Source organism: Pungitius pungitius, unplaced genomic scaffold, assembly GCF_949316345.1.
Source record: "Pungitius pungitius unplaced genomic scaffold, fPunPun2.1 scaffold_31, whole genome shotgun sequence".
NCBI classification, from domain to species: Eukaryota; Metazoa; Chordata; class Actinopteri; order Perciformes; family Gasterosteidae; genus Pungitius; species Pungitius pungitius.
This window is the reverse complement of record NW_026909910.1, coordinates 168,207-191,840: the sequence shown is the minus strand read 5'-3', so window position 1 is coordinate 191,840 and position 23,634 is coordinate 168,207. Positions and strand designations below refer to the sequence as shown.

The following is a 23,634-nucleotide window of genomic DNA, read 5'->3' as shown; positions in this document are numbered from 1 at the left end:
AAAAGTATAGCCGTAGGAAGTGTCCTGACGGATGTGCCACTGGAGCAGATAGCTGGCTATACAAAGAAGAAACAAAAATGCAGTCCAGTTTTAGCGGGAGGTGCGGCACGTCCCTTCCCCCTGCTTCAATTCCAGCCATCATGCGAATCCTCGCAACATACTCATATCGTCCCCCCCAGATGAACGAGAAGACAAGGCGCATGAGGGGCCTCCTCATGCTGACAGGCATCGGGTATATGTATGCCAAATACAGGAGAGATGGCAGAACATCTACCTTTAGAACAAGCACCTTCCCTATCAAAGTCAGGCTCCTGCTCCTCCAGAGAGCAAGCTTCTTCTGGACTGCCATAAAGCGCCTGTTCCAGTTGGCCGTGGCACTATGGGCTGTCTCAAAGCTGACCCCTAGTACCTTCAGGGGTCCCTCACAGAGCGGCAACCCTCCTGGTACCTCTGTCCTGTCTTTCCAACGCCCAAAGTACTTCACCGACGATTTGGCATGATTTAATTTTGCGCCAGCCGCCCGACCGAAACTCTGGAAAATCTCCAATGATCGGATTAGGCAAGCATCGTCGTCCAGCAGCAGTGTGGTGTCGTCTGCGTACTGAGACAGTTTGACTCGTAGGCCTCCACTGCCAGGTATCAGGAAACCTTTAACACCCGGGTCAGCCCGAATGGCTGCTGCCAGTGGCTCCATGTAAAGGATGTAGAGCAGTGGTGAGAGTGGACACCCCTGTCTGACTCCTGCGTGCAAACTGAAAAACTCCCCCAAATGACCATTAACTGAAATTGTGCTCCCCACAGCTGTGTACAATACCCGTAACCATCCTACAAACCTATCACTGAAGCCTAATCTGCTTAAAACCCTAAACATAAAACCCCAGTGAACCCTGTCAAAGGCTTTTGCCTGGTCGAGACCCACAACCATAAGTGGTAAGTGCCTGTCTTCCACCCATGCGACAGTGTCCCGAATGAGCTGAAGATTCCATCTCACCGAACGCCCCGCCACTCCGCAGGTCTGATCCACATGGACAACATGAGGAAGTGCTTTGCCCAGCCGATCCGCTAAGACCTTTGCCAGGAGCTTGTAATCAACACAAAGCATGGTCAGTGGCCGCCAGTTCCCTAGGTCGGTGTGGTCCCCCTTCTTAAAAAGAAGGGAGATAACTCCGGTGGCCATAGACCCTCCCATCACACCGGTGCTGAGTATTGAGGAAAGGACCTCCAACACTACCGGCCCTAGTATGTCCCAAAACTTGAGATAAAACTCTGCCGGCAGTCCGTCAATACCAGGCACCTTCCGCCTGTTCATTCTTTGGAGGGCCTCCTCAAGTTCTTCAAGGGTCAGCGGGGTATCCAGAGTCTGTGCTATGTTTAAAGGCACCCGCTGGGTCAACAACTCCAAGAAATTCTCTCCACCATCTACATCTATCTCCTTCTCCAAAAACCTTGTGCGGTAGTAGTCAGTGGCGGCCTGCACCATCTCCCCCTTGTCCGACACAACCCTACCATGCTTGTCCCTAACCCCGGTTACTACCCGTTTTGCCCTGTCGGCCCGTATTGAGCTGAAAAAGGCAGCAGAACACGTTTCAAAACTCTCAATGAATTTTTCACGTGACTGCAACAGGAATGCTCGGGCCTTTTGCTCATAGATATCCCTGAGCTGTGCCTTGAGGGAGTCGCAAGCCTGCTGGTTTAAAGTGCCGCACGAGTTCCCCCTAGCGTATTCAAGTTCGAGAAGTTGCTGGAGCCGAAAACCCTCCCTCTTTGCCCACCTCGCCTTCTTTTTGCTATATTGCACACAAAACAACCTTATTCGCTCCTTGGCAACCTCCCACCACTCAATGGCTCCCGGACACATTGGCCGTAATCCCAACAGACCTCCGAAAAACAGACGAAAATCTTTAATGAATAAATCTTCCTCTAAGATGTTGATGTTAAGGCGCCAGTAACCGGTCCCAAACACTGGTGCACATGAAACCATGTCAAGCAGTACTCCATCATGGTCCGAGAAACACACCGGGAGCAATCTGCCTGCCAATAAGCTCAAAGACCTTGAGAGGAAAATGTAGTCCAAGCGTTTAGCTATGCCCCTTGAGTTCCGCCATGTAGGGCTTAGCACCTGTGGTTTAACCCACCGTAACCCGTCTACTAGGCCGTGCTTGGACATTAAATTGGTGATAAAAATGTCACTAGTATCTCCCCCTATACCTAGCTCAACATTTAAGTCACCCCCTATAATAACCTGCCTAGTAGTGGCAAGATGTGGTTCCATTTGGCCAATCATGTCCTTCCTCTCGGTTGCTGATTGTGGCCCATATACTACAATAACCCTGAATTTGGCTGTTCCCCATGTCACGTCTGTACCCATTATCCTCCCTTGGACAATAACAAAGGATGTCTCTACCAGAATTTCTTTAGTTCCAAATAAAATGCCCACCCCTGTGGAGTGGACCCCCCCTACACTCCAAACTGAGTCCCCTTTGGTCCACTCCTTTGAAAACATTTTGACGTCCCCCATATCCCGTAAATGAACCTCCTGCAAAAGACAAATATCAGCTTGGAGTGTGGCCACAAAATCGAAAACGACCCTCCTTTTCACTTTGTCCCTCATTCCCCTTGTATTTAATGACAGTACCTTAAGAGAACCCATTTCAGGCAAAGTTTGTTCCCCCTACTGGGTGTACGGGGTGTCTTTGTCCATCTGTTCAGCCCAGGAAAGAGGAACCGTGTTTGCCGAGTTTGCCGGGTTTGCCGGTCGACTAGGTCCATCATATACGTCCTCCCCATATGGGGATGACAACATGAGCAAGCCTTGGGGGAGTTCAAAATCCATCCCCAGCCCTTCGGCCATCAAGGCAGCTCCTTCCCCTGTGCACTGTCCCTCCAACTCTTCTGCAGCATTCCCATTTGGGTCCTGTTGTATGTCCTCTCTGGCTCCACTGTCGTCAGTGGCATTCCCCAGCTTCACGGCTTCCTCTCTCCTACTGCCGTCAATCCCCTCCTTTTCATCCACGACATCCGTCTTCTCCCTCTTGGTTTTTTTACTGCATGCCTCCTCTGCACACTCTTCATACTCACACGTCAGTGTTCCAAAAACCTGTGAGACCTTTCGTGCCCCTGGCTTCATCGTGGGGAAGGATGCACCAAGCGTAAGCTCCGGAAACTCCTCCATCTCGCTATGGTCTGCTGCTTGGGCTGCCTCGTCCACTAATGCTGCTCCTTCGTCCTGCAATGCGGCTCCCACTCCTCCCTCTAAGGTATCTGCTCCAGGCCCCATCGGTGCTGGCCCCTCCTTGGTAGGCTGCGATGTCTCGGATTCTGTTTCCTGCACTGTGGTTCTGTTAAGGACTCCCGTTTGTTTTGCAACCTCGGAAAAAGTCCTCCTGCGGCTAGGGCAGCTCCTATAGAGGTGGTCCGCCCCTCCGCATCCGTGGCAAGTTTTCGGTGCCACACATTCCTTGGCCACGTGTCCTGTTTGCCCACAAAACCGGCAGCTTTCCCCCGTGCAGCCTGCTTCTGAGTGGCCAGACCGTCTGCATTTACGACAGAAGGCTGGCTGGCGGTTATAGAACAAATACCCGCGGTCGCCCCCAAGACTAAAAAAGGCAGGGGGGTGTTGGAGGCCATCCGGCCCTGTCGGATCTGGATTCAGCAGAACCTGGAACAGCCGACGTCCGGTCCAAAAACCAAGTGGGTCTTTTATATGGCGGGCTGATGTTGCCACGTCCCCATACTGGCACAGAAAGGAAACTAAAGCTTCATCAGTGACAAAGGGGTTGTACATATGGACTGACACTGTTCTGAAGTTCGGTCTGTCAAGGTTCAGGACTTCGTAGTAGGCAAGAGGGCTCACCTTCGCCTCCTTTCTGCAGATTTCCGATACTCTTCTGTAGATGTCCTCGGTCCTGAAGGTAACGTCAAAAGCTTTTTCCTGCTGGTTCCACTGAATGCACAGAACATCCTGTATCACCAGATTGAGCTGGCCCATGATGACTTGTTTTCCAAAAAAAACTCTCGACAGGACCTGATCTTCTTCTTTGGTAGCTCGAAATCTCAGAGTATACCTCAGCCCGACCTTTGGGATCGGCTGCTCGTTGGGTGATGTGGCCATTCCTCCATCGTCACGCGCTTCCCTTGCGTTGTCAAAAATGGATTACCATGGTGATCTTAGCCAAAAGGCCGAGAAGCGATGACACATGAATGTTTGCCTCCAGACCCAACGGACTAGCGCATCTCTCAAATGTCGGGGTGCGGCTCATACAAATGGGCGTGGCAGTCGCCTGTTACTTAACATCCCACTCCCCACGCAGCCTGTATTCTTAAAAATCTTTGATTTCCTTCCAATCAAAAGTGTAAGCTCTTGATGAACTCTTGTTGATTCCTTCCAATCAAAAGTGTAAGCTCTTGATGAACTCTTGTTGATTCCTTCCAATCAAAAGTGTAAGCTTTTGATGAACTCTTGTTGAATTCACTTATAATTCAGAGAGTGATTTCACTTTTAGGCACCTCTGTCTAAAAATGGAACTAACCCCAAACAGCCCTCAAAAATCATTCGTTTTTTTTGCAATCAAAAGTGTAAGCTCCTGCCTAAATCTTGATTTCACTCTAAATTCAGACAGTAATTCAGACTTGATCCAAAGCTCAACCAGAGACTCCAGGAATAAGTTTACTCGAATGACAGGCTCTTCCATCCCACTAATTTATTTTTCTTACAAGTACATGAGGCTTAGCCAAATAGCAGAGCCTGGCAAAAAATAAGGTCAACTCATTGTTGTTCCTCTCCACGGAAGTCTTTAGTAAAAGGCGAAAGACTAATGCGTATTGAAGAGAAACCAAAGTCAGTAGCACAATCAGGTGAAAGGCAGCCCTATATCCCTGTGGAACAAGTAATCCCTCTTGCGGTAGGGAGTGGTTGAGCTGCGGGTGTCCAAAGCCTAACCCATTTCCCAGCCCCCTTTCCTCAAAAAATCTATGATTTCTTTTCAATCAAAAATTGTAAGGCCCTCCTGAAATGTTGTTGGTTTACTGTGAATTCAGACAATCATTCAGTGATTTAACACTCCAGTGGTGAGTAAACAGGTCCATTGTTGGCAAAGAAGCTCAATCTTGGGGACCAACAGTAGTTCAAAGAGATGTGTGCAAGTGAAAAGCACTGGTTTTTCTTTGACACTAATATCAGTGGAGAGTGCGGACGCAGTCCCCAACTACCACAAAAACACTCTGAAAACTTCACACACAGGCTCAGGGCCACCACGGGAAGAGCATGCACGCAAGTACACACGTGCACGCACACACACACACTCGGACTGAATGGGAGTCAATGGGAGCTTCCCCAGGGGAACCTCCTATTGGGCCCAAAATCTACAGTGGCCCCCCTGAGGGCCCCGGGAGGAGCTGGTCCAAATTTCAGCAGCCCAGCACCAACCAAGACAGAGTTGCAGGCAAAATCCAAACTCATTTCCCGGTTTGTAGTGGTCGGTTTCACAAATTCTTGGACTGACAGCCGCACTCTGCAAACTTCACACACAAGCTCAGGGCCACCATGGGTAGAGCATGCACACGAGCACACACGTGCAAGCTCCTGATGAACTCTTGTTGAATTCACTTTGAATTCAGACAGTGATTTCACTTTCAGGCACCTCTTTCCGACAATGGAATAACCCAAAAACAAACCTCAAAAGTCATTGATTTTTTTTCAATCAAAAATTGTAAGGCCCTCCTGAAATGTTGTTGGTTTACTGTTAATTCAGACAATCACTCAGTGGTTTAACACTCCAGTGGTGAGTATACTGGTCCATTGTTGGCAAAGAGGCTCAATCTTGGGGACCAACAGTAGTTGAAAGAGATGTGTCCAAGTGGAAAGCACTGGTTTTTCTTTGACACTAATATCAGGGGAGAGCGCGGACGCAGTCCCCCACTACCACAAATTATGCAGTCGAGATTCCCACATTTGAGGAATTCGCAGTGGTCAACACAGCCGGAGTGCAATGGCTGAGCCTCGCCCTGGGTGAACCACCTTTGTGATCATGGTATCTCCCCTGCCAGGTAAGTATAAGTTGGTAGTGACAGAGACAGGAGTGGTATTCCCAAACAGAGCACTTGGGGTGACGGTTCCCAGATGGCACCGTCCTCACAGATCAGTGAATTTAAAATCAGTGATCAGTGTGAAATGCAAAATAAAGGCACAATTGATGAGTAAACATATCAGTTGCTTGCCAAAAGTCTCAGCCAGTTGAGACTTGTACACAGAGGCAAACCAACTACCTAGACTACACCAATGAATTGGGTCACCAGTTATTTTTTTCACAAGATAAAGGTTGCACCGTTCCCGGAAGTGCTGCAATACCGGGTCAATGCTTGGAGTGAGCAGAGCAAGCCCCTTTTTCATCTCCCAGAGCTAAAAATCGGCTTAATATGTAGTCCTCATATAGAGGACATATCAGATATTAAACTGATAAGAACAGATACTACACTTGATCTTAGCCAAAAGGCCGAGAAGCGATGACACATGAATGTTTGCCTCCAGACCCAACGGACTAGCGCATCTCTCAAATGTCGGGGTGCGGCTCATACAAATGGGCGTGGCAGTCGCCTGTTACTTAACATCCCACTCCCCACGCAGCCTGTATTCTTAAAAATCTTTGATTTCCTTCCAATCAAAAGTGTAAGCTCTTGATGAACTCTTGTTGATTCCTTCCAATCAAAAGTGTAAGCTCTTGATGAACTCTTGTTGATTCCTTCCAATCAAAAGTGTAAGCTCTTGATGAACTCTTGTTGAATTCACTTATAATTCAGAGAGTGATTTCACTTTTAGGCACCTCTGTCTAAAAATGGAACTAACCCCAAACAGCCCTCAAAAATCATTCGGTTTTTTTGCGATCAAAAGTGTAAGCTCCTGCCTAAATCTTGATTTCACTCTAAATTCAGACAGTAATTTGAGACTTGATCCAAAGCTCAACCAGAGACTCCAGGAATAAGTTTACTCAAATGACAGGCTCTTCCATCCTACTAATTTATTTTTCTTACAAGTACATGAGGCTTAGCCAAATAGCAGAGCCTGGCAAAAAATAAGGTCAACTCATTGTTGTTCCTCTCCACGGAAGTCTTTAGTAAAAGGCGAAAGACTTATGCGTATTGAAGAGAAACCAAAGTCAGTAGCACAATCAGGTGAAAGGCAGCCCTATATCCCTGTGGAACAAGTAATCCCTCTTGCGGTAGGGAGTGGTTGAGCTGCGGGTGTCCAAAGCCTAACCCATTTCCCAGCCCCCTTTCCTCAAAAAATCTATGATTTCTTTTCAATCAAAAATTGTAAGGCCCTCCTGAAATGTTGTTGGTTTACTGTGAATTCAGACAATCATTCAGTGATTTAACACTCCAGTGGTGAGTAAACAGGTCCATTGTTGGCAAAGAAGCTCAATCTTGGGGACCAACAGTAGTTCAAAGAGATGTGTGCAAGTTAAAAGCACTGGTTTTTCTTTGACACTAATATCAGTGGAGAGTGCGGACGCAGTCCCCAACTACCACAAAAACACTCTGAAAACTTCACACACAGGCTCAGGGCCACCACGGGAAGAGCATGCACGCAAGTACACACGTGCACGCACACACACACACTCGGACTGAATGGGAGTCAATGGGAGCTTCCCCAGGGGAACCTCCTATTGGGCCCAAAATCTACAGTGGCCCCCCTGAGGGCCCCGGGAGGAGCTGGTCCAAATTTCAGCAGCCCAGCACCAACCAAGACAGAGTTGCAGGCAAAATCCAAACTCATTTCCCGGTTTGTAGTGGTCGGTTTCACAAATTCTTGGACTGACAGCCGCACTCTGCAAACTTCACACACAAGCTCAGGGCCACCATGGGTAGAGCATGCACACGAGCACACACGTGCAAGCTCCTGATGAACTCTTGTTGAATTCACTTTGAATTCAGACAGTGATTTCACTTTCAGGCACCTCTTTCCGACAATGGAATAACCCAAAAACAAACCTCAAAAGTCATTGATTTTTTTTCAATCAAAAATTGTAAGGCCCTCCTGAAATGTTGTTGGTTTACTGTTAATTCAGACAATCACTCAGTGGTTTAACACTCCAGTGGTGAGTATACTGGTCCATTGTTGGCAAAGAGGCTCAATCTTGGGGACCAACAGTAGTTGAAAGAGATGTGTCCAAGTGGAAAGCACTGGTTTTTCTTTGACACTAATATCAGGGGAGAGCGCGGACGCAGTCCCCCACTACCACAAATTATGCAGTCGAGATTCCCACATTTGAGGAATTCGCAGTGGTCAACACAGCCGGAGTGCAATGGCTGAGCCTCGCCCTGGGTGAACCACCTTTGTGATCATGGTATCTCCCCTGCCAGGTAAGTATAAGTTGGTAGTGACAGAGACAGGAGTGGTATTCCCAAACAGAGCACTTGGGGTGACGGTTCCCAGATGGCACCGTCCTCACAGATCAGTGAATTTAAAATCAGTGATCAGTGTGAAATGCAAAATAAAGGCACAATTGATGAGTAAACATATCAGTTGCTTGCCAAAAGTCTCAGCCAGTTGAGACTTGTACACAGAGGCAAACCAACTACCTAGACTACACCAATGAATTTGGTCACCAGTTATTTTTTTCACAAGATAAAGGTTGCACCGTTCCCGGAAGTGCTGCAATACCGGGTCAATGCTTGGAGTGAGCAGAGCAAGCCCCTTTTTCATCTCCCAGAGCTAAAAATCGGCTTAATATGTAGTCCTCATATAGAGGACATATCAGATATTAAACTGATAAGAACAGATTTTTTTTTTTTTTTTTTTTATTATGAAAAGGATCTTTACACAATTCAAATGCATACAAACTCATATCTGTAGGTCTGTCTTCTCACAATACATCACCAACAAGAAAACAAAAAACTGTTTATAACACATTTTAGGGATGAGCTCAGTCTGCCTAGCCACTAGGAACCACCTTTAACCCAAGGCCACCCTTCCACCTTTCCAAGGCGGCATGCTTCCCCCACCTCCTGATGTCCATCATCATCCTCCCCTTCAGCTCCATCTCGATTCTCCTCACTACCCACTCCACGCTCACTTCCTTGTTATTGTTCACTAGGTCTTGCCTCGCCCGCCACAGGCCCCTCTTAACCAGGCTCACTATTAGCCATGCGAGGACCATTGTTCTTCCTAGGCCCACTCCTTCTTTCACCCTGCTCCAAGTTAGTCTAAACCCTGGGACCAACTGTACAAGCCAAATATTTGCCCTTGCCCACACCACACTTGCAAAGGAACAGTCCCACATGACATGTCTCATGGTCTCGTTGTGTAAACATCCCCCTCTGGGGCATGCAGGGACTTTAGTCAAACCATGTCGATAAAGCAGATCTCGTACAGGCAGACACCCATGGAGGCACAACCAGTTGAGGTCCTTGAGCCCATTGTCAAGCCCCCGCGGTTGGATCCTCCTCCAAATACCTGCTGGCGTCCCAACCATTGCACGTGCAACCACTCCCTTCCTGGCAACCTTGTAAAGTGCCCTGTGGCTTATTAACACGCCTGTTTCTGAGGCCTCAGGATGGGCCCGCAACCACCTGGCTGCATGATTGTAGTGCCATGGCTGCTGCTCCACCCGGGGAGCTAAATTACTCCAAGATATTACACCCCTAGCTTGGTATGAAAAGTATAGCCGTAGGAAGTGTCCTGACGGATGTGCCACTGGAGCAGATAGCTGGCTATACAAAGAAGAAACAAAAATGCAGTCCAGTTTTAGCGGGAGGTGCGGCACGTCCCTTCCCCCTGCTTCAATTCCAGCCATCATGCGAATCCTCGCAACATACTCATATCGTCCCCCCCAGATGAACGAGAAGACAAGGCGCATGAGGGGCCTCCTCATGCTGACAGGCATCGGGTATATGTATGCCAAATACAGGAGAGATGGCAGAACATCTACCTTTAGAACAAGCACCTTCCCTATCAAAGTCAGGCTCCTGCTCCTCCAGAGAGCAAGCTTCTTCTGGACTGCCATAAAGCGCCTGTTCCAGTTGGCCGTGGCACTATGGGCTGTCTCAAAGCTGACCCCTAGTACCTTCAGGGGTCCCTCACAGAGCGGCAACCCTCCTGGTACCTCTGTCCTGTCTTTCCAACGCCCAAAGTACTTCACCGACGATTTGGCATGATTTAATTTTGCGCCAGCCGCCCGACCGAAACTCTGGAAAATCTCCAATGATCGGATTAGGCAAGCATCGTCGTCCAGCAGCAGTGTGGTGTCGTCTGCGTACTGAGACAGTTTGACTCGTAGGCCTCCACTGCCAGGTATCAGGAAACCTTTAACACCCGGGTCAGCCCGAATGGCTGCTGCCAGTGGCTCCATGTAAAGGATGTAGAGCAGTGGTGAGAGTGGACACCCCTGTCTGACTCCTGCGTGCAAACTGAAAAACTCCCCCAAATGACCATTAACTGAAATTGTGCTCCCCACAGCTGTGTACAATACCCGTAACCATCCTACAAACCTATCACTGAAGCCTAATCTGCTTAAAACCCTAAACATAAAACCCCAGTGAACCCTGTCAAAGGCTTTTGCCTGGTCGAGACCCACAACCATAAGTGGTAAGTGCCTGTCTTCCACCCATGCGACAGTGTCCCGAATGAGCTGAAGATTCCATCTCACCGAACGCCCCGCCACTCCGCAGGTCTGATCCACATGGACAACATGAGGAAGTGCTTTGCCCAGCCGATCCGCTAAGACCTTTGCCAGGAGCTTGTAATCAACACAAAGCATGGTCAGTGGCCGCCAGTTCCCTAGGTCGGTGTGGTCCCCCTTCTTAAAAAGAAGGGAGATAACTCCGGTGGCCATAGACCCTCCCATCACACCGGTGCTGAGTATTGAGGAAAGGACCTCCAACACTACCGGCCCTAGTATGTCCCAAAACTTGAGATAAAACTCTGCCGGCAGTCCGTCAATACCAGGCACCTTCCGCCTGTTCATTCTTTGGAGGGCCTCCTCAAGTTCTTCAAGGGTCAGCGGGGTATCCAGAGTCTGTGCTATGTTTAAAGGCACCCGCTGGGTCAACAACTCCAAGAAATTCTCTCCACCATCTACATCTATCTCCTTCTCCAAAAACCTTGTGCGGTAGTAGTCAGTGGCGGCCTGCACCATCTCCCCCTTGTCCGACACAACCCTACCATGCTTGTCCCTAACCCCGGTTACTACCCGTTTTGCCCTGTCGGCCCGTATTGAGCTGAAAAAGGCAGCAGAACACGTTTCAAAACTCTCAATGAATTTTTCACGTGACTGCAACAGGAATGCTCGGGCCTTTTGCTCATAGATATCCCTGAGCTGTGCCTTGAGGGAGTCGCAAGCCTGCTGGTTTAAAGTGCCGCACGAGTTCCCCCTAGCGTATTCAAGTTCGAGAAGTTGCTGGAGCCGAAAACCCTCCCTCTTTGCCCACCTCGCCTTCTTTTTGCTATATTGCACACAAAACAACCTTATTCGCTCCTTGGCAACCTCCCACCACTCAATGGCTCCCGGACACATTGGCCGTAATCCCAACAGACCTCCGAAAAACAGACGAAAATCTTTAATGAATAAATCTTCCTCTAAGATGTTGATGTTAAGGCGCCAGTAACCGGTCCCAAACACTGGTGCACATGAAACCATGTCAAGCAGTACTCCATCATGGTCCGAGAAACACACCGGGAGCAATCTGCCTGCCAATAAGCTCAAAGACCTTGAGAGGAAAATGTAGTCCAAGCGTTTAGCTATGCCCCTTGAGTTCCGCCATGTAGGGCTTAGCACCTGTGGTTTAACCCACCGTAACCCGTCTACTAGGCCGTGCTTGGACATTAAATTGGTGATAAAAATGTCACTAGTATCTCCCCCTATACCTAGCTCAACATTTAAGTCACCCCCTATAATAACCTGCCTAGTAGTGGCAAGATGTGGTTCCATTTGGCCAATCATGTCCTTCCTCTCGGTTGCTGATTGTGGCCCATATACTACAATAACCCTGAATTTGGCTGTTCCCCATGTCACGTCTGTACCCATTATCCTCCCTTGGACAATAACAAAGGATGTCTCTACCAGAATTTCTTTAGTTCCAAATAAAATGCCCACCCCTGTGGAGTGGACCCCCCCCTACACTCCAAACTGAGTCCCCTTTGGTCCACTCCTTTGAAAACATTTTGACGTCCCCCATATCCCGTAAATGAACCTCCTGCAAAAGACAAATATCAGCTTGGAGTGTGGCCACAAAATCGAAAACGACCCTCCTTTTCACTTTGTCCCTCATTCCCCTTGTATTTAATGACAGTACCTTAAGAGAACCCATTTCAGGCAAAGTTTGTTCCCCCTACTGGGTGTACGGGCCGTCTTTGTCCATCTGTTCAGCCCAGGAAAGAGGAACCGTGTTTGCCGAGTTTGCCGGGTTTGCCGGTCGACTAGGTCCATCATATACGTCCTCCCCATATGGGGATGACAACATGAGCAAGCCTTGGGGGAGTTCAAAATCCATCCCCAGCCCTTCGGCCATCAAGGCAGCTCCTTCCCCTGTGCACTGTCCCTCCAACTCTTCTGCAGCATTCCCATTTGGGTCCTGTTGTATGTCCTCTCTGGCTCCACTGTCGTCAGTGGCATTCCCCAGCTTCACGGCTTCCTCTCTCCTACTGCCGTCAATCCCCTCCTTTTCATCCACGACATCCGTCTTCTCCCTCTTGGTTTTTTTACTGCATGCCTCCTCTGCACACTCTTCATACTCACACGTCAGTGTTCCAAAAACCTGTGAGACCTTTCGTGCCCCTGGCTTCATCGTGGGGAAGGATGCACCAAGCGTAAGCTCCGGAAACTCCTCCATCTCGCTATGGTCTGCTGCTTGGGCTGCCTCGTCCACTAATGCTGCTCCTTCGTCCTGCAATGCGGCTCCCACTCCTCCCTCTAAGGTATCTGCTCCAGGCCCCATCGGTGCTGGCCCCTCCTTGGTAGGCTGCGATGTCTCGGATTCTGTTTCCTGCACTGTGGTTCTGTTAAGGACTCCCGTTTGTTTTGCAACCTCGGAAAAAGTCCTCCTGCGGCTAGGGCAGCTCCTATAGAGGTGGTCCGCCCCTCCGCATCCGTGGCAAGTTTTCGGTGCCACACATTCCTTGGCCACGTGTCCTGTTTGCCCACAAAACCGGCAGCTTTCCCCCGTGCAGCCTGCTTCTGAGTGGCCAGACCGTCTGCATTTACGACAGAAGGCTGGCTGGCGGTTATAGAACAAATACCCGCGGTCGCCCCCAAGACTAAAAAAGGCAGGGGGGTGTTGGAGGCCATCCGGCCCTGTCGGATCTGGATTCAGCAGAACCTGGAACAGCCGACGTCCGGTCCAAAAACCAAGTGGGTCTTTTATATGGCGGGCTGATGTTGCCACGTCCCCATACTGGCACAGAAAGGAAACTAAAGCTTCATCAGTGACAAAGGGGTTGTACATATGGACTGACACTGTTCTGAAGTTCGGTCTGTCAAGGTTCAGGACTTCGTAGTAGGCAAGAGGGCTCACCTTCGCCTCCTTTCTGCAGATTTCCGATACTCTTCTGTAGATGTCCTCGGTCCTGAAGGTAACGTCAAAAGCTTTTTCCTGCTGGTTCCACTGAATGCACAGAACATCCTGTATCACCAGATTGAGCTGGCCCATGATGACTTGTTTTCCAAAAAAAACTCTCGACAGGACCTGATCTTCTTCTTTGGTAGCTCGAAATCTCAGAGTATACCTCAGCCCGACCTTTGGGATCGGCTGCTCGTTGGGTGATGTGGCCATTCCTCCGTCGTCACGCGCTTCCCTTGCGTTGTCAAAAATGGATTACCATGGTGATCTTAGCCAAAAGGCCGAGAAGCGATGACACATGAATGTTTGCCTCCAGACCCAACGGACTAGCGCATCTCTCAAATGTCGGGGTGCGGCTCATACAAATGGGCGTGGCAGTCGCCTGTTACTTAACATCCCACTCCCCACGCAGCCTGTATTCTTAAAAATCTTTGATTTCCTTCCAATCAAAAGTGTAAGCTCTTGATGAACTCTTGTTGATTCCTTCCAATCAAAAGTGTAAGCTCTTGATGAACTCTTGTTGATTCCTTCCAATCAAAAGTGTAAGCTCTTGATGAACTCTTGTTGAATTCACTTATAATTCAGAGAGTGATTTCACTTTTAGGCACCTCTGTCTAAAAATGGAACCAACCCCAAACAGCCCTAAAAAATCATTCGTTTTTTTTGGAATCAAAAGTGTAAGCTCCTGCCTAAATCTTGTATTCACTCAAAATTCAGACAGTAATTTGAGACTTGATCCAAAGCTCAACCAGAGACTCCAGGAATAAGTTTACTCAAATGACAGGCTCTTCCATCCTACTAATTTATTTTTCTTACAAGTACATGAGGCTTAGCCAAATAGCAGAGCGTGGCAAAAAATAAGGTCAACTCATTGTTGTTCCTCTCCACGGAAGTCTTTAGTAAAAGGCGAAAGACTTATGCGTATTGAAGAGAAACCAAAGTCAGTAGCACAATCAGGTGAAAGGCAGCCCTATATCCCTGTGGAACAAGTAATCCCTCTTGCGGTAGGGAGTAAGGTTGAGCTGCGGGTGTCCAAAGCCTAACCCATTTCCCAGCCCCCTTTCCTCAAAAAATCTATGATTTCTTTTCAATCAAAAATTGTAAGGCCCTCCTGAAATGTTGTTGGTTTACTGTGAATTCAGACAATCATTCAGTGATTTAACACTCCAGTGGTGAGTAAACAGGTCCATTGTTGGCAAAGAAGCTCAATCTTGGGGACCAACAGTAGTTCAAAGAGATGTGTGCAAGTTAAAAGCACTGGTTTTTCTTTGACACTAATATCAGTGGAGAGTGCGGACGCAGTCCCCAACTACCACAAAAACACTGCCCTGCACTCTGAAAACTTCACACACAGGCTCAGGGCCACCACGGGAAGAGCATGCACGCAAGTACACACGTGCACGCACACACACACACACACTCGGACTGAATGGGAGTCAATGGGAGCTTCCCCAGGGGAACCTCCTATTGGGCCCAAAATCTACAGTGGCCCCCCTGAGGGCCCCGGGAGGAGCTGGTCCAAATTTCAGCAGCTCAGCACCAACCAAGACAGAGTTGCAGGCAAAATCCAAACTCATTTCCCGGTTTGTAGTGGTCGGTTTCACAAATTCTTGGAGACCTGTCTTGGACTGACAGCCGCACTCTGCAAACTTCACACACAAGCTCAGGGCCACCATGGGTAGAGCATGCACACGAGCACACACGTGCAAGCTCCTGATGAACTCTTGTTGAATTCAGACAGTGATTTCACTTTTAGGCACCTCTGTCCGAAAATGGAATCACCCAAAAACAAACCTCAAAAGTCATTGATTTTTTTTCAATCAAAAATTGTAAGGCCCTCCTGAAATGTTGTTGGTTTACTGTTAATTCAGACAATCACTCAGTGGTTTAACACTCCAGTGGTGAGTATACTGGTCCATTGTTGGCAAAGAGGCTCAATCTTGGGGACCAACAGTAGTTGAAAGAGATGTGTCCAAGTGGAAAGCACTGGTTTTTCTTTGACACTAATATCAGGGGAGAGCGCGGACGCAGTCCCCCACTACCACAAATTATGCAGTCGAGATTCCCACATTTGAGGAATTCGCAGTGGTCAACACAGCCGGAGTGCAATGGCTGAGCCTCGCCCTGGGTGAACCACCTTTGTGATCATGGTATCTCCCCTGCCAGGTAAGTATAAGTTGGTAGTGACAGAGACAGGAGTGGTATTCCCAAACAGAGCACTTGGGGTGACGGTTCCCAGATGGCACCGTCCTCACAGATCAGTGAATTTAAAATCAGTGATCAGTGTGAAATGCAAAATAAAGGCACAATTGATGAGTAAACATATCAGTTGCTTGCCAAAAGTCTCAGCCAGTTGAGACTTGTACACAGAGGCAAACCAACTACCTAGACTACACCAATGAATTGGGTCACCAGTTATTTTTTTCACAAGATAAAGGTTGCACCGTTCCCAGAAGTGCTGCAATACCGGGTCAATGCTTGGAGTGAGCAGAGCAAGCCCCTTTTTCATCTCCCAGAGCTAAAAATCGTCTTAATATGTAGTCCTCATATAGAGGACATATCAGATATTAAACTGATAAGAACAGATACTACACTTGATCTTAGCCAAAAGGCCGAGAAGCGATGACACATGAATGTTTGCCTCCAGACCCAACGGACTAGCGCATCTCTCAAATGTCGGGGTGCGGCTCATACAAATGGGCGTGGCAGTCGCCTGTTACTTAACATCCCACTCCCCACGCAGCCTGTATTCTTAAAAATCTTTGATTTCCTTCCAATCAAAAGTGTAAGCTCTTGATGAACTCTTGTTGATTCCTTCCAATCAAAAGTGTAAGCTCTTGATGAACTCTTGTTGATTCCTTCCAATCAAAAGTGTAAGCTCTTGATGAACTCTTGTTGAATTCACTTATAATTCAGAGAGTGATTTCACTTTTAGGCACCTCTGTCTAAAAATGGAACCAACCCCAAACAGCCCTAAAAAATCATTCGTTTTTTTTGGAATCAAAAGTGTAAGCTCCTGCCTAAATCTTGATTTCACTCAAAATTCAGACAGTAATTTGAGACTTGATCCAAAGCTCAACCAGAGACTCCAGGAATAAGTTTACTCAAATGACAGGCTCTTCCATCCTACTAATTTATTTTTCTTACAAGTACATGAGGCTTAGCCAAATAGCAGAGCGTGGCAAAAAATAAGGTCAACTCATTGTTGTTCCTCTCCACGGAAGTCTTTAGTAAAAGGCGAAAGACTTATGCGTATTGAAGAGAAACCAAAGTCAGTAGCACAATCAGGTGAAAGGCAGCCCTATATCCCTGTGGAACAAGTAATCCCTCTTGCGGTAGGGAGTAAGGTTGAGCTGCGGGTGTCCAAAGCCTAACCCATTTCCCAGCCCCCTTTCCTCAAAAAATCTATGATTTCTTTTCAATCAAAAATTGTAAGGCCCTCCTGAAATGTTGTTGGTTTACTGTGAATTCAGACAATCATTCAGTGATTTAACACTCCAGTGGTGAGTAAACAGGTCCATTGTTGGCAAAGAAGCTCAATCTTGGGGACCAACAGTAGTTCAAAGAGATGTGTGCAAGTTAAAAGCACTGGTTTTTCTTTGACACTAATATCAGTGGAGAGTGCGGACGCAGTCCCCAACTACCACAAAAACACTGCCCTGCACTCTGAAAACTTCACACACAGGCTCAGGGCCACCACGGGAAGAGCATGCACGCAAGTACACACGTGCACGCACACACACACACACACTCGGACTGAATGGGAGTCAATGGGAGCTTCCCCAGGGGAACCTCCTATTGGGCCCAAAATCTACAGTGGCCCCCCTGAGGGCCCCGGGAGGAGCTGGTCCAAATTTCAGCAGCTCAGCACCAACCAAGACAGAGTTGCAGGCAAAATCCAAACTCATTTCCCGGTTTGTAGTGGTCGGTTTCACAAATTCTTGGAGACCTGTCTTGGACTGACAGCCGCACTCTGCAAACTTCACACACAAGCTCAGGGCCACCATGGGTAGAGCATGCACACGAGCACACACGTGCAAGCTCCTGATGAACTCTTGTTGAATTCAGACAGTGATTTCACTTTCAGGCACCTCTGTCCGAAAATGGAATCACCCAAAAACAAACCTCAAAAGTCATTGATTTTTTTTCAATCAAAAATTGTAAGGCCCTCCTGAAATGTTGTTGGTTTACTGTTAATTCAGACAATCACTCAGTGGTTTAACACTCCAGTGGTGAGTATACTGGTCCATTGTTGGCAAAGAGGCTCAATCTTGGGGACCAACAGTAGTTGAAAGAGATGTGTCCAAGTGGAAAGCACTGGTTTTTCTTTGACACTAATATCAGGGGAGAGCGCGGACGCAGTCCCCCACTACCACAAATTATGCAGTCGAGATTCCCACATTTGAGGAATTCGCAGTGGTCAACACAGCCGGAGTGCAATGGCTGAGCCTCGCCCTGGGTGAACCACCTTTGTGATCATGGTATCTCCCCTGCCAGGTAAGTATAAGTTGGTAGTGACAGAGACAGGAGTGGTATTCCCAAACAGAGCACTTGGGGTGACGGTTCCCAGATGGCACCGTCCTCACAGATCAGTGAATTTAAAATCAGTGATCAGTGTGAAATGCAAAATAAAGGCACAATTGATGAGTAAACATATCAGTTGCTTGCCAAAAGTCTCAGCCAGTTGAGACTTGTACACAGAGGCAAACCAACTACCTAGACTACACCAATGAATTGGGTCCCCAGTTATTTTTTTCACAAGATAAAGGTTGCACCGTTCCCAGAAGTGCTGCAATACCGGGTCAATGCTTGGAGTGAGCAGAGCAAGCCCCTTTTTCATCTCCCAGAGCTAAAAATCGTCTTAATATGTAGTCCTCATATAGAGGACATATCAGATATTAAACTGATAAGAACAGATACTACACTTGATCTTAGCCAAAAGGCCGAGAAGCGATGACACATGAATGTTTGCCTCCAGACCCAACGGACTAGCGCATCTCTCAAATGTCGGGGTGCGGCTCATACAAATGGGCGTGGCAGTCGCCTGTTACTTAACATCCCACTCCCCACGCAGCCTGTATTCTTAAAAATCTTTGATTTCCTTCCAATCAAAAGTGTAAGCTCTTGATGAACTCTTGTTGATTCCTTCCAATCAAAAGTGTAAGCTCTTGATGAACTCTTGTTGATTCCTTCCAATCAAAAGTGTAAGCTCTTGATGAACTCTTGTTGAATTCACTTATAATTCAGAGAGTGATTTCACTTTTAGGCACCTCTGTCTAAAAATGGAACCAACCCCAAACAGCCCTAAAAAATCATTCGTTTTTTTTGGAATCAAAAGTGTAAGCTCCTGCCTAAATCATGATTTCACTCAAAATTCAGACAGTAATTTGAGACTTGATCCAAAGCTCAACCAGAGACTCCAGGAATAAGTTTACTCAAATGACAGGCTCTTCCATCCTACTAATTTATTTTTCTTACAAGTACATGAGGCTTAGCCAAATAGCAGAGCGTGGCAAAAAATAAGGTCAACTCATTGTTGTTCCTCTCCACGGAAGTCTTTAGTAAAAGGCGAAAGACTTATGCGTATTGAAGAGAAACCAAAGTCAGTAGCACAATCAGGTGAAAGGCAGCCCTATATCCCTGTGGAACAAGTAATCCCTCTTGCGGTAGGGAGTAAGGTTGAGCTGCGGGTGTCCAAAGCCTAACCCATTTCCCAGCCCCCTTTCCTCAAAAAATCTATGATTTCTTTTCAATCAAAAATTGTAAGGCCCTCCTGAAATGTTGTTGGTTTACTGTGAATTCAGACAATCATTCAGTGATTTAACACTCCAGTGGTGAGTAAACAGGTCCATTGTTGGCAAAGAAGCTCAATCTTGGGGACCAACAGTAGTTCAAAGAGATGTGTGCAAGTTAAAAGCACTGGTTTTTCTTTGACACTAATATCAGTGGAGAGTGCGGACGCAGTCCCCAACTACCACAAAAACACTGCCCTGCACTCTGAAAACTTCACACACAGGCTCAGGGCCACCACGGGAAGAGCATGCACGCAAGTACACACGTGCACGCACACACACACACACACTCGGACTGAATGGGAGTCAATGGGAGCTTCCCCAGGGGAACCTCCTATTGGGCCCAAAATCTACAGTGGCCCCCCTGAGGGCCCCGGGAGGAGCTGGTCCAAATTTCAGCAGCTCAGCACCAACCAAGACAGAGTTGCAGGCAAAATCCAAACTCATTTCCCGGTTTGTAGTGGTCGGTTTCACAAATTCTTGGAGACCTGTCTTGGACTGACAGCCGCACTCTGCAAACTTCACACACAAGCTCAGGGCCACCATGGGTAGAGCATGCACACGAGCACACACGTGCAAGCTCCTGATGAACTCTTGTTGAATTCAGACAGTGATTTCACTTTCAGGCACCTCTGTCCGAAAATGGAATCACCCAAAAACAAACCTCAAAAGTCATTGATTTTTTTTCAATCAAAAATTGTAAGGCCCTCCTGAAATGTTGTTGGTTTACTGTTAATTCAGACAATCACTCAGTGGTTTAACACTCCAGTGGTGAGTATACTGGTCCATTGTTGGCAAAGAGGCTCAATCTTGGGGACCAACAGTAGTTGAAAGAGATGTGTCCAAGTGGAAAGCACTGGTTTTTCTTTGACACTAATATCAGGGGAGAGCGCGGACGCAGTCCCCCACTACCACAAATTATGCAGTCGAGATTCCCACATTTGAGGAATTCGCAGTGGTCAACACAGCCGGAGTGCAATGGCTGAGCCTCGCCCTGGGTGAACCACCTTTGTGATCATGGTATCTCCCCTGCCAGGTAAGTATAAGTTGGTAGTGACAGAGAAAGGAGTGGTATTCCCAAACAGAGCACTTGGGGTGACGGTTCCCAGATGGCACCGTCCTCACAGATCAGTGAATTTAAAATCAGTGATCAGTGTGAAATGCAAAATAAAGGCACAATTGATGAGTAAACATATCAGTTGCTTGCCAAAAGTCTCAGCCAGTTGAGACTTGTACACAGAGGCAAACCAACTACCTAGACTACACCAATGAATTGGGTCCCCAGTTATTTTTTTCACAAGATAAAGGTTGCACCGTTCCCAGAAGTGCTGCAATACCGGGTCAATGCTTGGAGTGAGCAGAGCAAGCCCCTTTTTCATCTCCCAGAGCTAAAAATCGGCTTAATATGTAGTCCTCATATAGAGGACATATCAGATATTAAACTGATAAGAACAGATACTACACTTGATCTTAGCCAAAAGGCCGAGAAGCGATGACACATGAATGTTTGCCTCCAGACCCAACGGACTAGCGCATCTCTCAAATGTCGGGGTGCGGCTCATACAAATGGGCGTGGCAGTCGCCTGTTACTTAACATCCCACTCCCCACGCAGCCTGTATTCTTAAAAATCTTTGATTTCCTTCCAATCAAAAGTGTAAGCTCTTGATGAACTCTTGTTGATTCCTTCCAATCAAAAGTGTAAGCTCTTGATGAACTCTTGTTGAATTCACTTATAATTCAGAGAGTGATTTCACTTTTAGGCACCTCTGTCTAAAAATGGAACCAACCCCAAACAGCCCTCAAAAATCATTCGTTTTTTTTGCAATCAAAAGTGTAAGCTCCTGCCTAAATCTTGATTTCACTCTAAATTCAGACAGTAATTTGAGACTTGATCCAAAGATCAACCAGAGACTCCAGGAATAAGTTTACTCAAATGACAGGCTCTTCCATCCTACTAATTTATTTTTCTTACAAGTACATGAGGCTTAGCCAAATAGCAGAGCCTGGCAAAAAATAAGGTCAACTCATTGTTGTTCCTCTCCACGGAAGTCTTTAGTAAAAGGCGAAAGACTTATGCGTATTGAAGAGAAACCAAAGTCAGTAGCACAATCAGGTGAAAGGCAGCCCTATATCCCTGTGGAACAAGTAATCCCTCTTGCGGTAGGGAGTGGTTGAGCTGCGGGTGTCCAAAGCCTAACCCATTTCCCAGCCCCCTTTCCTCAAAAAATCTATGATTTCTTTTCAATCAAAAATTGTAAGGCCCTCCTGAAATGTTGTTGGTTTACTGTGAATTCAGACAATCATTCAGTGATTTAACACTCCAGTGGTGAGTAAACAGGTCCATTGTTGGCAAAGAAGCTCAATCTTGGGGACCAACAGTAGTTCAAAGAGATGTGTGCAAGTTAAAAGCACTGGTTTTTCTTTGACACTAATATCAGTGGAGAGTGCGGACGCAGTCCCCAACTACCACAAAAACACTGCCCTGCACTCTGAAAACTTCACACACAGGCTCAGGGCCACCACGGGAAGAGCATGCACGCAAGTACACACGTGCACGCACACACACACACACACTCGGACTGAATGGGAGTCAATGGGAGCTTCCCCAGGGGAACCTCCTATTGGGCCCAAAATCTACAGTGGCCCCCCTGAGGGCCCCGGGAGGAGCTGGTCCAAATTTCAGCAGCTCAGCACCAACCAAGACAGAGTTGCAGGCAAAATCCAAACTCATTTCCCGGTTTGTAGTGGTCGGTTTCACAAATTCTTGGAGACCTGTCTTGGACTGACAGCCGCACTCTGCAAACTTCACACACAAGCTCAGGGCCACCATGGGTAGAGCATGCACACGAGCACACACGTGCAAGCTCCTGATGAACTCTTGTTGAATTCACTTTGAATTCAGACAGTGATTTCACTTTCAGGCACCTCTGTCCGAAAATGGAATCACCCAAAAACAAACCTCAAAAGTCATTGATTTTTTTTCAATCAAAAATTGTAAGGCCCTCCTGAAATGTTGTTGGTTTACTGTGAATTCAGACAATCATTCAGTGATTTAACACTCCAGTGGTGAGTAAACAGGTCCATTGTTGGCAAAGAAGCTCAATCTTGGGGACCAACAGTAGTTCAAAGAGATGTGTGCAAGTTAAAAGCACTGGTTTTTCTTTGACACTAATATCAGTGGAGAGTGCGGACGCAGTCCCCAACTACCACAAAAACACTCTGAAAACTTCACACACAGGCTCAGGGCCACCACGGGAAGAGCATGCACGCAAGTACACACGTGCACGCACACACACACACACTCGGACTGAATGGGAGTCAATGGGAGCTTCCCCAGGGGAACCTCCTATTGGGCCCAAAATCTACAGTGGCCCCCCTGAGGGCCCCGGGAGGAGCTGGTCCAAATTTCAGCAGCCCAGCACCAACCAAGACAGAGTTGCAGGCAAAATCCAAACTCATTTCCCGGTTTGTAGTGGTCGGTTTCACAAATTCTTGGACTGACAGCCGCACTCTGCAAACTTCACACACAAGCTCAGGGCCACCATGGGTAGAGCATGCACACGAGCACACACGTGCAAGCTCCTGATGAACTCTTGTTAAATTCACTTTGAATTCAGACAATGATTTCACTTTCAGGCACCTCTTTCCGACAATGGAATAACCCAAAAACAAACCTCAAAAGTCATTGATTTTTTTTCAATCAAAAATTGTAAGGCCCTCCTGAAATGTTGTTGGTTTACTGTTAATTCAGACAATCACTCAGTGGTTTAACACTCCAGTGGTGAGTATACTGGTCCATTGTTGGCAAAGAGGCTCAATCTTGGGGACCAACAGTAGTTGAAAGAGATTTGTCCAAGTGGAAAGCACTGGTTTTTCTTTGACACTAATATCAGGGGAGAGCGCGGACGCAGTCCCCCACTACCACAAATTATGCAGTCGAGATTCCCACATTTGAGGAATTCGCAGTGGTCAACACAGCCGGAGTGCAATGGCTGAGCCTCGCCCTGGGTGAACCACCTTTGTGATCATGGTATCTCCCCTGCCAGGTAAGTATAAGTTGGTAGTGACAGAGAAAGGAGTGGTATTCCCAAACAGAGCACTTGGGGTGACGGTTCCCAGATGGCACCGTCCTCACAGATCAGTGAATTTAAAATCAGTGATCAGTGTGAAATGCAAAATAAAGGCACAATTGATGAGTAAACATATCAGTTGCTTGCCAAAAGTCTCAGCCAGTTGAGACTTGTACACAGAGGCAAACCAACTACCTAGACTACACCAATGAATTGGGTC

At 47.4% G+C, this 23,634-nt stretch overlaps 17 non-coding genes across 17 annotated transcripts; all 17 read right to left on the bottom strand.

The window, feature by feature from the left end:
* Positions 1-4,725: 4,725 nt before the first annotated feature.
* On the bottom strand, positions 4,726-4,841 carry LOC134123239 (U5 spliceosomal RNA). Its single transcript, XR_009954726.1, has one exon. It is a non-coding gene; the product is annotated as a U5 spliceosomal RNA (small nuclear RNA).
* A 1,048-nt stretch (positions 4,842-5,889) lies between these two features.
* On the bottom strand, positions 5,890-6,053 carry LOC134123167 (U1 spliceosomal RNA). The gene has a single exon (XR_009954654.1). It is a non-coding gene; the product is annotated as a U1 spliceosomal RNA (small nuclear RNA).
* A 259-nt stretch (positions 6,054-6,312) lies between these two features.
* Positions 6,313-6,503, bottom strand: LOC134123181 (U2 spliceosomal RNA). The gene has a single exon (XR_009954668.1). It is a non-coding gene; the product is annotated as a U2 spliceosomal RNA (small nuclear RNA).
* A 535-nt stretch (positions 6,504-7,038) lies between these two features.
* Positions 7,039-7,154, bottom strand: LOC119204744 (U5 spliceosomal RNA). Its single transcript, XR_005117187.2, has one exon. It is a non-coding gene; the product is annotated as a U5 spliceosomal RNA (small nuclear RNA).
* Positions 7,155-8,202: 1,048 nt separating this feature from the next.
* On the bottom strand, positions 8,203-8,366 carry LOC134123166 (U1 spliceosomal RNA). The gene has a single exon (XR_009954653.1). It is a non-coding gene; the product is annotated as a U1 spliceosomal RNA (small nuclear RNA).
* Positions 8,367-8,625: 259 nt separating this feature from the next.
* Positions 8,626-8,812, bottom strand: LOC134123196 (U2 spliceosomal RNA). Its single transcript, XR_009954685.1, has one exon. It is a non-coding gene; the product is annotated as a U2 spliceosomal RNA (small nuclear RNA).
* Positions 8,813-14,379: 5,567 nt separating this feature from the next.
* On the bottom strand, positions 14,380-14,495 carry LOC134123237 (U5 spliceosomal RNA). Its single transcript, XR_009954724.1, has one exon. It is a non-coding gene; the product is annotated as a U5 spliceosomal RNA (small nuclear RNA).
* A 1,066-nt stretch (positions 14,496-15,561) lies between these two features.
* LOC134123165 (U1 spliceosomal RNA) lies at positions 15,562-15,725 on the bottom strand. Its single transcript, XR_009954652.1, has one exon. It is a non-coding gene; the product is annotated as a U1 spliceosomal RNA (small nuclear RNA).
* Positions 15,726-15,984: 259 nt separating this feature from the next.
* Positions 15,985-16,175, bottom strand: LOC134123192 (U2 spliceosomal RNA). The gene has a single exon (XR_009954682.1). It is a non-coding gene; the product is annotated as a U2 spliceosomal RNA (small nuclear RNA).
* Positions 16,176-16,710: 535 nt separating this feature from the next.
* On the bottom strand, positions 16,711-16,826 carry LOC134123236 (U5 spliceosomal RNA). Its single transcript, XR_009954723.1, has one exon. It is a non-coding gene; the product is annotated as a U5 spliceosomal RNA (small nuclear RNA).
* Positions 16,827-17,892: 1,066 nt separating this feature from the next.
* LOC134123164 (U1 spliceosomal RNA) lies at positions 17,893-18,056 on the bottom strand. Its single transcript, XR_009954651.1, has one exon. It is a non-coding gene; the product is annotated as a U1 spliceosomal RNA (small nuclear RNA).
* A 259-nt stretch (positions 18,057-18,315) lies between these two features.
* LOC134123191 (U2 spliceosomal RNA) lies at positions 18,316-18,506 on the bottom strand. The gene has a single exon (XR_009954681.1). It is a non-coding gene; the product is annotated as a U2 spliceosomal RNA (small nuclear RNA).
* Positions 18,507-19,041: 535 nt separating this feature from the next.
* LOC134123235 (U5 spliceosomal RNA) lies at positions 19,042-19,157 on the bottom strand. Its single transcript, XR_009954722.1, has one exon. It is a non-coding gene; the product is annotated as a U5 spliceosomal RNA (small nuclear RNA).
* A 1,066-nt stretch (positions 19,158-20,223) lies between these two features.
* LOC134123163 (U1 spliceosomal RNA) lies at positions 20,224-20,387 on the bottom strand. The gene has a single exon (XR_009954650.1). It is a non-coding gene; the product is annotated as a U1 spliceosomal RNA (small nuclear RNA).
* A 259-nt stretch (positions 20,388-20,646) lies between these two features.
* Positions 20,647-20,837, bottom strand: LOC134123189 (U2 spliceosomal RNA). The gene has a single exon (XR_009954679.1). It is a non-coding gene; the product is annotated as a U2 spliceosomal RNA (small nuclear RNA).
* Positions 20,838-21,328: 491 nt separating this feature from the next.
* On the bottom strand, positions 21,329-21,444 carry LOC134123223 (U5 spliceosomal RNA). Its single transcript, XR_009954710.1, has one exon. It is a non-coding gene; the product is annotated as a U5 spliceosomal RNA (small nuclear RNA).
* Positions 21,445-23,234: 1,790 nt separating this feature from the next.
* LOC134123162 (U1 spliceosomal RNA) lies at positions 23,235-23,398 on the bottom strand. Its single transcript, XR_009954649.1, has one exon. It is a non-coding gene; the product is annotated as a U1 spliceosomal RNA (small nuclear RNA).
* Between the last annotated feature and the right edge of the window lie 236 nt (positions 23,399-23,634).